Here is an 11,955-nt window from a genome sequence, read left to right as displayed (position 1 = left end):
GGCAAAGGAGATGAATGAGTACAAAATCAATAGAGGTCAATTAGGAAGGAGTGTTAGGGATGCACTGAAAAGGTACAAATATAAAAGATACAAGGATAAAGTAATAATTTTAGGGGGATTAAGCAGGGGAGGGCGAGTACCGATATCGGGCATTAGTATTGGGCTGATACCTGCCTTATTTTTAGGGATCGAGTACTCGTGGAGACTGCCAATACTTAGGGCGAAGAAAATCTGATGACCGAAAAGTCCTCCTCGGCTGAAGTTGGCGCTATACTGAGGCATTTTGACGTATCGACTAAATCATCATCGGTCTGGAAAAAACAATTGTTATCTAACGTCCATAGAGTTAGGACATTTCATCGACAATAAAGTATTTTTATACATAAAAGGCTTCAAGAATGAAAGAGTATTTTGTCAAGAAAACAAGTCAATTTATGAGAATAAACTTGTAATTTTTCTGGAATTAAGTCTTAATTTTAGGTCAATAATGTCACTTTTCAGCGGGATAAAGTCATTGAGAATAAAGTTGTAAATTTTACAAAAAAAAAAAGTATTATACTAAGAGGTTCAAGTCATTTTTTTTTTTAGTGTTGTAGTTTTTTTTTGTCTTTCTACAGAAAAGACATAATTATGGAAAGGTTAGAATTTTAGTAGAATTTTATTGGAATTTGTTGAGAATAGATTTAAAAAAAGGCTAATGGATTTTTTTGAGAGTAAAATGATTTAAATGTTGAGAGTTAAATTTTATTGAAAAAAAAGAAGAAAAAAACAGATTAAGATAATGTAAGATTTAAACCAAAAAAAAAGGTTGACTATGAGAATAAAGTATATATATATATATATATATATATATATATATATATATATATATATATATATATATATATATATATATATATATATATATTCTTGTAAGATTGCTCCTTTTTTCATGAAAATGTGACTTTCTTTCTTGTCATGTGGGTGCGAGTGCCACAGGAAGAATGAAGTGGGAAGTGAGCATTCAGATTTTGACTGAAAAGGCTGCTTGATGCCGGAGTCAAGAAAGGGGGACAGAAATGGAAGGAAGGAGGAAGCGGGTTTAAATTTAGGTCCCTGACAGATTTTTCTTCTCGGCTCTCAGGCGTGCTGCCATTGCTAACCTCTTTCATCACTTTCCCCGCCGTCTTCTTCTTGTTCACTTACTGCAGCGGCCTTGTACCGGAGCCCTGATTAGTTCCGTGTTAACAGGCGGCGCACCATCCATTGATTTATGAGGAATATGAAAGCGGACGAGCGGGAGGGGGGTTGCTGGTGACGGAGGGGTTGGGGGGGCGGAGAGGCCATTATTGCCTCGTCCATCCGTCCCTCCGCCATGAACATGACGACTTGTTTGTTCTAAACGACCTTTTGAAATGTCAACGGGCATATTGTGCTCCGTGCCTCCAAAGTGGAACGTAATACGTCCAGATTTGGAAAAAGCCTTCACCATAGGACGGTGTCACCCAACATTATTGAGCCAAGTGGCGGATTTTACTTCATTAAAAATTCACAGCACACCAACGACAAATGTCACAAAAAAGTACGTACGCTGGTGTCCTGAAATGTAGGATCTGATCTGATCTAATCTAATCTTAATCTACATTTGTTTGACCACTTTGTGTTGAAATAGCCATTGCTTAAAGGGGTAACATAGATGCTATTTGTTAGTTCATCTTTGGTGTTTTCCATTGTTTGCTAGCATTAAGCTAAATGGGTTCATCTCAAGCAAAGCTATGTGGTTGTTTTAAATACACATGTAATTCCCTTTGTTTTGTGCTTAGTTTTACAGTCAACTTCAACTGGGAGTGTCAGTTCATGGAATTTCAATTCATTTCAGTGGGAAAATTGATTTGATATATCAGTAAATCATGTTACGAGATTACTTCGAAAACAAATGTACTGTCTGTGTTGTAACTAAGGTTTGGAGGCATTGTCATGAATGATACATTTTGATTTCAAATTGAATACATTTATTTTGCCGTTCCACTCGGCTCCGTCTCACAAACGTCAGCGCCTCGCTAATCTCGGTTTATTTGATTAGCTTGGCATGCTGCCAACCAACGGCTCGACGAAAGCCGTATGCGCCCAGGGCAGTCGTTGTTATTATACCGTACTTTAGCAATCTGCGTGAAGACGTTTTCATCCCTTTTTGTGCGCGGATGTGACTTTAGGCTAACCGTCGTCCTTGTTTAATAAGAACCCATGTCGTGCTCACCCCCCATATTCATTAGCGTAATGTGTTAGCTTGGGGCAGTTCAGTCAGGCACGATTGCTAACATCTCTTAAGTCAGTTTTTTTTTCTCGACTCACTTTTTTAGGAAGAGGTGGTGCCATTCTATCACGCATTCACGGTCAAATAAGCACTTTTTAGGTTAAGTTTGTTTATTTTACTTATTTAGAGGTGAGTTTCCAAATGAAGATAATGGCGCCTTTGTTTTCCAAATAGGACGTATTTATTTTTATTGGTATTTTCATATTGTTTATGGCTGCTTTGTTGGCCCTCAGTCAGGGCGCTTCTTGATTGGCTACATTCCGTGTTGTTTAATTACCTCTTTATTTGACAGTGACAATGCAGTCAAACATTGTTGCCAGCTTGCAGCTGATGTGGTGCATATACTTTATAGCTAGTGCTAATTCTTAACTCCAGCCCCCAGTTGTGCTTTTCCAAAACATTGTGGTACAGTACCAAAATGTAAAATATACCGTACCTCATTTAAAATGAAATACCTCACAAATCAAGAATCAATATTCCAATATTAGCCTTCACTCACAATGTTTCAGTCCAATATACAATATACCTCCATTTAAAAATAAATAATAATAAATATACTATATAATTCAGTAATTTTCATTTCCATTCCAGTTTCATGTCCCAATTCATGAAGTCATGTCGTCAGCTTTCCCCATGCACAAGACGATTTTTGGCCGTAAATATTGAACACGTCTAAAATAAAATTGTCCATCCTGGCCCATTTCAGATTGTCTTATCAGGACAAATTCACTCTTAACTCACCGCAGACCACAGGATAATCTCATAAAACATGAATTAATGTGACAATTTGTCAGAAAGACGCAAAATTGGGACAAAACAGCCTGATTATTTTTTACGTGTATACCAAGCCTTTGGTGATCTTGTTACAAAAAGCTAATTTTTTCTGCTTTTTGTTGAGAATTTTTTTTTTTTTTTTTTAACCAAACTGTGTTCTACTGCTGATTATGATAGAAGAGAAAAAGCTCAAAACCTGTTCAGACCCTTCGCCTTCACTGGTGCAAATCCATTTCAATAGGCTTCCTACTTTCAGACCTGACAAATTAGCAAATCTCATCAATAGCATGAATTCTAAAATCCAGTTTGGGCGAAGGTTGTTGCGGTAGCTACGAGCAGCCTCCTACGGTAAAAACAAAAAAAGAAGTCATCCGTTTTCCTCGCCAAATGCAATTTGCCCGCAGTTGTTTGTCGTCTCGGCGGCGCAAACCCGTCGAAAATGAAATGAGACCTTAGCGCGCCGCTGGATGGATGCTAATGAGGTTATTACGGCACTTGCGCGCTGTCCGCCGGGATATTTGCATTGCGGCCAAATAAATGTCAGCAACAGCTGCTTCAGGTTCTCTTAAGGTTTTTTTTTTTTTTTAAATGTCTAAAATGGATAACAGTGTTCTCTAATGTGGGTCGATTTTGCGCCCCCTTTGTTTTGTTTTTAAACATCAAATTACACTTAATTAATATAGCTGATCTGCTCCAGCACATCTTTCCAATGGACTTAGTCGGAAACTGTTTGGGATGATTTGAGGGAAAAAAAAAAAAAAAAAAAGGGTGTATGAAATAATTACGATCGTCTTGTTAAAACACCTTAAAAATAGTTTATTCAAACAGTTTTTACGTAAGATCATTGGCGTGATTTTTTTTTCCCTGTAATTTTTTTCTCTTCTCTTTTTGGAATATTCGCTCCTGGTAAAACAACAGAAACGAAATGCCACCAGATTTGCTCATGCCAGTTAACATGCGAGTGGCGTTTATGCTACACAAACACAGCTAGCGAGTGCTAACCGTTGTTTCGTCAGGTGTTTGCTTACAGCCTCGTCAATTATACGACGGAGATTAGCAGATGACGACGACGTCTGTCCGCTTTACCGAAGCTAATACGAGCGCACACATTTGCGCGTGATGTGCACGGAAACTGAGATGACGGGGGTGGTTTGGGCGGAAAGCGGGAACACATCTTGCCCTGGGCTTCAAGCTCAAGTCAGGGGTTTAGTCACAAAACTTTAATCCTCACAAAACATTTGCTCGCTCAGCCGCAAGGGAAGAAGCGGCGCCCTGCCTTTTCTTTTCCGTTTCTGTGCACAATCGTGTTCTGCGATCCTGCCATCTGTCCTCGCTGAGAATCAGGATGATTAGCAAGTTTGGCTCCCAGCAAATTGCACATTCCCTCACCTTACTCTGAGCCAAATAAGCCGTCGCCATAAGACAAGGTTAGGGGCGTGATCATCCAAAATTGCGCCTGTTTACTGCTTTCTTGGAATTGGTTTAAAAATTCGGCCCAGGTAGTCCTTTTGTTTTTGTTTTTTGTTTTTTTTTGGAAGAAACTATCTTAGACTGCTGTTTGACATAGCGATGTGAAATTTGATATGTCCTGCTTAGTAAAAAGGACTCTTTCTCATTGAGGCCTCTTTTGTCCTGTCTGGAGGAAATCAAAGCTTGGATGACTTTAAATTTCTTGAACTTCAATGAGAAGAAAACAGAAGTTATGGTCTTTGGTCCAAGTGGCCCTTCTCATCCTGTTGACTTCACATCTGTATTCTTTGGCTTTTGGTGCACCATGAGACATTAACATTTGTTTTTGTTACCTTATTCGTTACTGCACAACCGATTTCTGTTTCATGTACAGCACTTTGTATATAGCAATGCCTGTTTTTAAAGCGCTTTATAAATAAAGTTGAGTTGAATTGAGCCCCCACAGTCAGAAACAAATTTGGTAGCCATGTCGACCACAGTTAAACCAACAAAAAAATCTCAAGGACTTTTCCCTGAAAATACACAGTAATTATGCCATTTTGGATTAAAGCCACCATTTTAGGCTGATTTTGATTTTTCCAGTTGTCAACTTCAACTCTGTTAGTATTTAATTTGCGGAAGCTGGTACCACCTAATGCTCAACCGGTCCTATTATATATGAATATAATTCATTGCAGTTTTCAGACCCCAGAATAGAGTGCAAGCGTCACTGCGCCGAGTGGAACTCGTTCGCCGCTGCTCATTTGCATCGTCTTCATCAGCACAGTGCAACATCATTAATAATGCAGCGGCTGGGAGGGAGGCCGCGTGGGCCGCAACACTTGTTTGTGCGCAAGCGCGTCTTTTATATAACTGCGGCAAACGCCAGAGCTGACAGACTTTCACCTTTTAGGAGCTTCATCCAGCTTTCACACTTAGCACCCTTGAGCCCTTTTTTTTTTTTTTTTTTTTTTTTGATGAATCGATACAAACAAACTGTGAGAAAAATTGTTGAGAAAGCCATCTGACCTCAAACGGGTCCAACAGGGAAGTGAATGAAGCTGAACCTGAAATGGCGCAATGGTGATGTAATTGATGTCTTTGAATTCATTTGGACAATTGAGGATTAACTTGTATGTTTTCCTTTTGCGTCATATTTTTGTAGTTTTCATCACCTATTTTAAGACTATTAAAGCTTACGTTTGTTTATTTTATTTCTACAAAACTTTATAGAGTTGGTGATGCATTAAAGGGAAAATATGTTTTGGATTTTATTTTCTCTTTTACCTTTTTGAGTGGTCCATCAATCACAAATCGGAAAATTCAGTCCTTACTAGGGATCTAATGATATCCAAACATTACGATACGATATTATCACGATATAAAGGTCACGATACGATAATTATCACAATATTGTGTGTGTATGGGGGGGATATTTAAAAAAATACAATATTGTAAAACAAAAAAAAAGCTCATACTAAAAAAAAAAAGCTCAATATTGTGCTTTTGTACATAACAGCAATGCCTATCAACCACCTACAATCTCTAATAACAATATTTGCTAATGCAAGCACTCATTTATCGCTTAACAAGCAAATTAGGTTCCCCTTCATCTGACAGTTAGCATAGATTTTAAGCATAGAAGGCCAAAACATCCCTAATGAAAATTAAATTGCACTAATAAACTAGCCACTAGAGGGTGCTAGAACTGCACCAATGGAAATCAACCTGACTTTTTTTTTAACAGATGTGTTCCTTTTAAATATTGTGAACACGACGACGACGATATTGTGGCAGTTTTAATATCACAATATCACGATATTGCCCTTATCGTTACATCTCTAGTCCTTACTGCCAATTTCAAAGCAATTCATACGCAGGGGACACTGTACTCGGTTAATTGCTATGTCCAATCCTTGGTTGGGCCTTAATGGAGGTCTGCCCTTTACAAAGCGCCATTATGAGTCTCTTTTACTCTCTTCCTGCCTTGGTGGATAATTTTATCCCATAAATGATGAATCAAGCGCCGAAATCTCTTCGCTCCACTTTCCTGATGTGACGAGAAAATGCAGCATACGCTTTGCTTTAATGAGGAAACTACACATTAAGAATTGGACCAACACAGACTTCTGCTCGTTTGTCAGCTTGTCAACGCTTTTTTTTTGTTTTTGTCTCTTTCGGCGGGTGCAGCCGAGCGACGACGGAGACACAGGTGCGCTGTCACTGGAAGCGAAACGCAGCTGGAAACCCAACGTGATGCTTGTATGTGGCACTTACGCTGACCACCTGCAGGCTTTTAGTGCGAGTCTGTCGTGATTAAAAAAAAAAAAAACACTGCAAAGAAGTGACCCAATTTGGAGGAACAGTGAGGACAAATGTCCCTAACTCTCAGTGCACCAAAATGGCCATCAGTGCTCATTTACAGGAGACAAATTATGCATTTTTTTTCTCCACAATTTTCAGCAATTCCCCGATGTCTTTGTAACATGTTTGTGGCATGCTTTCATCTAAATTGCCCAAGGGTCGAGAATTTATAGCACAATTAAGCCTTGATTTGTTGTCTTGCTAAAAATAGCTGGTCTGAAGGGGCCGGTCCTGTCTCATCCAAGTGAATGTCGAGACAACCAACAAGTTCCATAAACTGCAAAGGCAAGTTATCATAACGACTGGAGGTGGCGCTAGTGAATTGAACAGGCAAGCAAACATATTTACGTTCGATCATATTCACAAGTACGTTCAAGCGTACTTGTAGCCTAAATGTTGCAAAGAGCACATTTTCCCATAATGCCACAGGGTATGACTTGCACACATAGTACCCCATGATAATATGGGGAAACTTATTTGCAAGTATGTTCGAACGTATTTGCGAGTACGTTCGAAAGTAGTCAAATATGTTTCAACGTACTCGCAAATACGTTCAAACGCCAGTCAAAAATGTTCAGTCCACGTTGGCAGTTCCACGCTTCCGTAGATACGGGCATAAGAACGAGGCAGGGCGGCCCCCTCCACATTTTATATAATGGGCGTTAGGAACAACCTTGCATTCGTGCTTAGCGCCAGTCAGTTTTGAAAAGTGTCTTTGGGAAAGTAGCAACAATGGTAAAAATGGAAGCAAAGCCAGCGAGACGACGAGTTGAAGGCGGCGGCGACGAGGGAGGCGAGCGAGATGTTTTGATGTGTAAATACGCCACCCGAGGCGGCCATGTTTCCCCTGCAGGATGGCAGGTAACAACGTCGGGTTGACGCGTGGCATAACAAGTCGGAGCAGAGATCATTAACATGCAAAAAAAAACGGCACTATCGTGTTGCGCTGTCATAGGGGGTTTCAAACATCTGAGATTTCTCGAGAGCAGGGCGGGGAATTATAAAAAACAAAAAAAAACTGAAGTTTCTCCGCAGACTTAAAATAGAGTAGCACTCATCCTTGGCTGAGTTGGCATTGGAGGGGCAAAAAGGGAATATTTAACAAAAATGACTTTGAGGCTTCTCTCAGCAGGAGACGCTTTGTAGCGCCGCTGCAGAATGTAGCCTTGATTTAATTAGATGGTGGGCTTTAAGTGCCAGAAGGGAGACCATATGCTCCTGCGCCCGTAACCCTCCCCGGCCCCTCCTCGAGCACGTTAGGCGTGGGATGCAGAGATGAGTGTCTGCTTTGAAGCCCCGAACATCCCCTCGCAGAGAGACCAGGCCAAAGAGGCCCACCATACGAGACCCAAGACAATCGCCAAGGACGATGATGAGCTTTGAGGAACTGTGCTCGTTTTGACGCAAGATGCTATCGGCAGATTCTTTTACATGGTCTCTCAACTCGTTTTTAGGCGATTTAAAAATGTCATGCTACACTAGCATTGTATGAAAAATGAAGGTTAATGTAAATGCAGCAAGGCATGTTCATCACCCACACGGCACTGCTAAAGGAGCATGGATGTAAACAACATTGTACAAGGATATCCAGATGGGCTGGAATGGCCACTTCAACCTGAGTAGAACGCACCAAAAATTTTGAAAATCAGGCAATGGTGTCTGAACAAATTAAGTTTTTGTGTTGGAAGAAAATATGACTTTTTGGGGGATTGTTTTTGTGATATCGCCTATAGAAAATGTGGTCCAAAAACACCTTTGAATTAACATAACTTCAATATTCCTCAATATGCTCAATGTTCTCATTTATTTTGGCAACCCATTGAAAAGTACCGGTAGTTAGTTAAAAATATCCACCAATTGCTCGTACAGGCCATAATTCGCAGACGTCAACAGGTCTAAATTATCGTTTACAGTATCCCAAAATTTTGACTTAACTCGCGCAAATGGAAGATTATTGGTTAGAATTGAATTTATTTGTTATAGAGGATTATAGACACATTTAAAGTGCTCGGTCCATTTTTTTTTAATTTTTTTTTTAAGAACCATGAATATGGCAGCAACTCGTCATGTTGCTAATTGTACATTATGCTACTATAAATTGTACGCAACAACTGTGTACATTTCTTGAATAATGCTTTTAGTATAGATTTGATATTGATTGAATTTGAATGGTATTTTTCCATTCAAGATTTGTATTTTTTTTTTTTTTTTTTTTTTTTTTTTTAAGTAGTTTTTCTGAATGTACTGTAATGTGTTTCATAAATAAATGGAGTTGAAGCAGTGCTGGTAAATAACGGTGGCCACACAAATTGACACTTTGGGGTGTAGTCACGTTTGTTTCCAGGTGTTTTGCTTTTTAATGGCTGGATTTAAAATTATTTTTGATGTAACCATAAATTTAGACTGTTATATAAGCTGTGCAATGACTACTTTTCATTGGGCCAAAGTGTCGTTTAAGTGTATCCAATGAAGATCTATCTAAATATCTGCAGAAATGTGAGGATTGTGCTCACTTTTGTGACATACTGTAATGTTCACCGAAATTCATGTTAAGTGAAACTGACTTCAGGGGCTGAATTTAAAAACAAAAAACAACCTCTATCAGATGTTCATGTTCACCAAGATGGCATTTTTGAGCATGGGATAGCCCTGAGATCTGAGAAAACGGGCATATCCTTACATTTACATGCGGATATATGCAGCACATCAGAAATATTTAATCCTTCTCCTGTGCTACAGCTTGTATGTACACCTCTCTCCGCTCTAACGCGTGCATATATCATATTTTAGAGCCCTCATTTGCAACGGCAAATAACACGATCGGATTTTTCTTTTTTCTGTTTTCTTGTTCCGCAAATGATTTAACGGGGAATAAAAACAAATCCAAAACGAGAGTCTCGTGAAATATTCCGTCATTAAAAGTGTCCTGATTCACCCGGCCGCCTTTGACTTAAGTCGACGCAAAGCTGACAAACGTCACCTCGCACCTGAGGACGTGCGCAGGATTTATGGTTTAATCAGCGGCCGTATTGGCCATGCATCACTTTACGTGTTTGTTGTTAACGTTAAGACAACTTGATTGACGGCAACGGGCCGGTAAGATCCCCAATTAAAATGGAAAAATGGTAGCATTGCATTTTTTATGTATTTTTTTTTTAATCGGCTGATCCTGATTCATTGCAGAAACGAAACACGGCACAAAGATTCTGACAACAGTAAGGTGTTTCGTGAATAGCGAATAGGCACGGTTTGCTTTGTATTTTTTCTAATTATTTTGGGTAGGGACACTTGTACTTTTGTCATATAGTTGTAACAATTATTTACTTACGACAAATTTAATGTTTATCTATCTACTAGTGCATTGACATGCAGAATAGTCGCTTCCACAAGATGTCAGAATGTCTAATTAACCCATGTACCTACAAGTACTTGTTGCCATTCATCTGTCGCCAATCAAATACCGTACCAACACGCCAACCTGGTAAAATGGATGCTAGTTCGACTAACATCTTTCTTCTGCTTACACATCTCTACATGTTTGAGCCAAGGAAATATAGCTTAAAAGCATCCATTGGTTGGAACATCTCACATGTTGCTGCATGGCTTTTCCACACTATGACGATGAGGTGCTCAAATGCGGCCATGACGGTCCCTATCTCCTCGGTAAATATCATGTCGGACTTTTAAGATTCTTTCGCCTTATTTCCCTGATGTTTAAATTTTTTCCCCACCTTTCTCTTGCATCCATGCTAGTCTGAAATAGGGGTGTGAATTGGCGATTCAGTCACTATCACGATTCATAGGTCACGATTCGATTTGATACCGATTAATCCCCGATGCGAATCTGTAAGTCGATTATTGTGATTTATTTATTATTTTTTTTACTCAAATTTAGAAAATGCTAATCAGTACACTTGTACATGTACACTGTATTTGTATGATACTGTATTTAACTGAAACTTCAACACTATTTAACAAACAGGTTGCAATCTGTTTCATGTTTGTTTGTTTATTGAATTTATAAACATATAAACGTAAACAAGTAGCAGATAAAAAAATAAAAGAAAGAAGAAACTTAGGCAAACATTAGTGATAGTTTGAACAGCATTAAAATAAAATATTAAGGCTTAATGTTTCATTAATATAACATTCTTCCATGCTCAAAGTGTAAACCCTAACCATAAGTAAGACTTTTTGTTGAATATTTCCATCAAAAATTGATGTTTAAATATCAATTCGGCCGCATATTGAATCGATACAAGAATTGCAAGCTGTAATATTGGGATATATTACCGAATCGATTTTTCTTAACACCCTTAATCTGAAGTCCTAGTCGGTAGCTGTTGTGCCAGACTATTTTTTTTAACCCTCACTCCTCCATTTTCTCTCCAAGACATACACACACTCATGGCCAACAACAAACTTTCCAAAGATGCACCCTACAAATCATGAAAACACTGCTGCATATCTCAATTGTTCAGCACGACATAGATCTAAATCTTTTCACATCTTAGCAACAATCTTGAACGTATACACTATTCAGAAACAAGTGTCTGAATTCATTTTCAGAGTCTTTATTAAGCAAGCCCTGGTTTCTCACTTTTGAGATCTTCATTATTTTCCCAATATTTTGTTTGGTAGTGTTCTATGAGATTGTTCTCATGCCTTGGTGCTCAACACAGCCAAAAAACGCAGCCTCTTAAGACGTCATTAAAATTCGAATGAGAATGCCTCATTTAAAGAGCGTTGTGGGTTCCGTTTAGATGGGTCAAGAGGAGGGTGATTCGGGTTAGCCGTCTTCCCCCTTGTGCCGGCGCGTAATTGCTTTGAGCCAGAGGATACTCGGTTATCAGAAGTCGGGTCCCGCTGCCGCTGACCCACTTTGCATGCCAATCAGATAAGTGGCCAGATAAGCAGCAATGCACGTCGTCTGGAATTTAATAACGGACTTTTTCCGCTCCGAGGCGCTTCCAGATTGAACAGCCGACGTTTTCCGTTTGTCGATGTGCCGCTGTGATAAAGCTCTCGCCACCCAGGCGTTGAGAAGACCAGTTAGGGCATGCCTGAATTTCACC

The 11,955-nt window shown here is 39.3% G+C and overlaps 1 protein-coding gene across 12 annotated transcripts in view; it reads left to right on the top strand.

Moving 5' to 3' along the window:
* LOC144002782 (uncharacterized) overlaps positions 1-11,955 on the top strand; it is a 98,683-nt gene that overhangs the window by 61,491 nt on the left and 25,237 nt on the right. The window contains exon 6 of one of the 12 annotated variants that reach the window (XM_077498332.1): positions 186-215. The exons of the other annotated variants lie outside the window; for them this stretch is intronic. The gene's annotated coding sequence lies outside the window, so the exon portion shown is untranslated. Of the gene's footprint in view, positions 1-185; positions 216-11,955 lie in introns of those variants that run through there. 12 annotated transcript variants of the gene reach the window in all.

This window comes from Festucalex cinctus, chromosome 15, assembly GCF_051991245.1.
Source record: "Festucalex cinctus isolate MCC-2025b chromosome 15, RoL_Fcin_1.0, whole genome shotgun sequence".
NCBI lineage: Eukaryota > Metazoa > Chordata > Actinopteri > Syngnathiformes > Syngnathidae > Festucalex > Festucalex cinctus.
The sequence above is the reverse complement of the archived record's forward strand: the minus strand, read 5'-3'. Positions and strand labels throughout refer to the sequence as shown.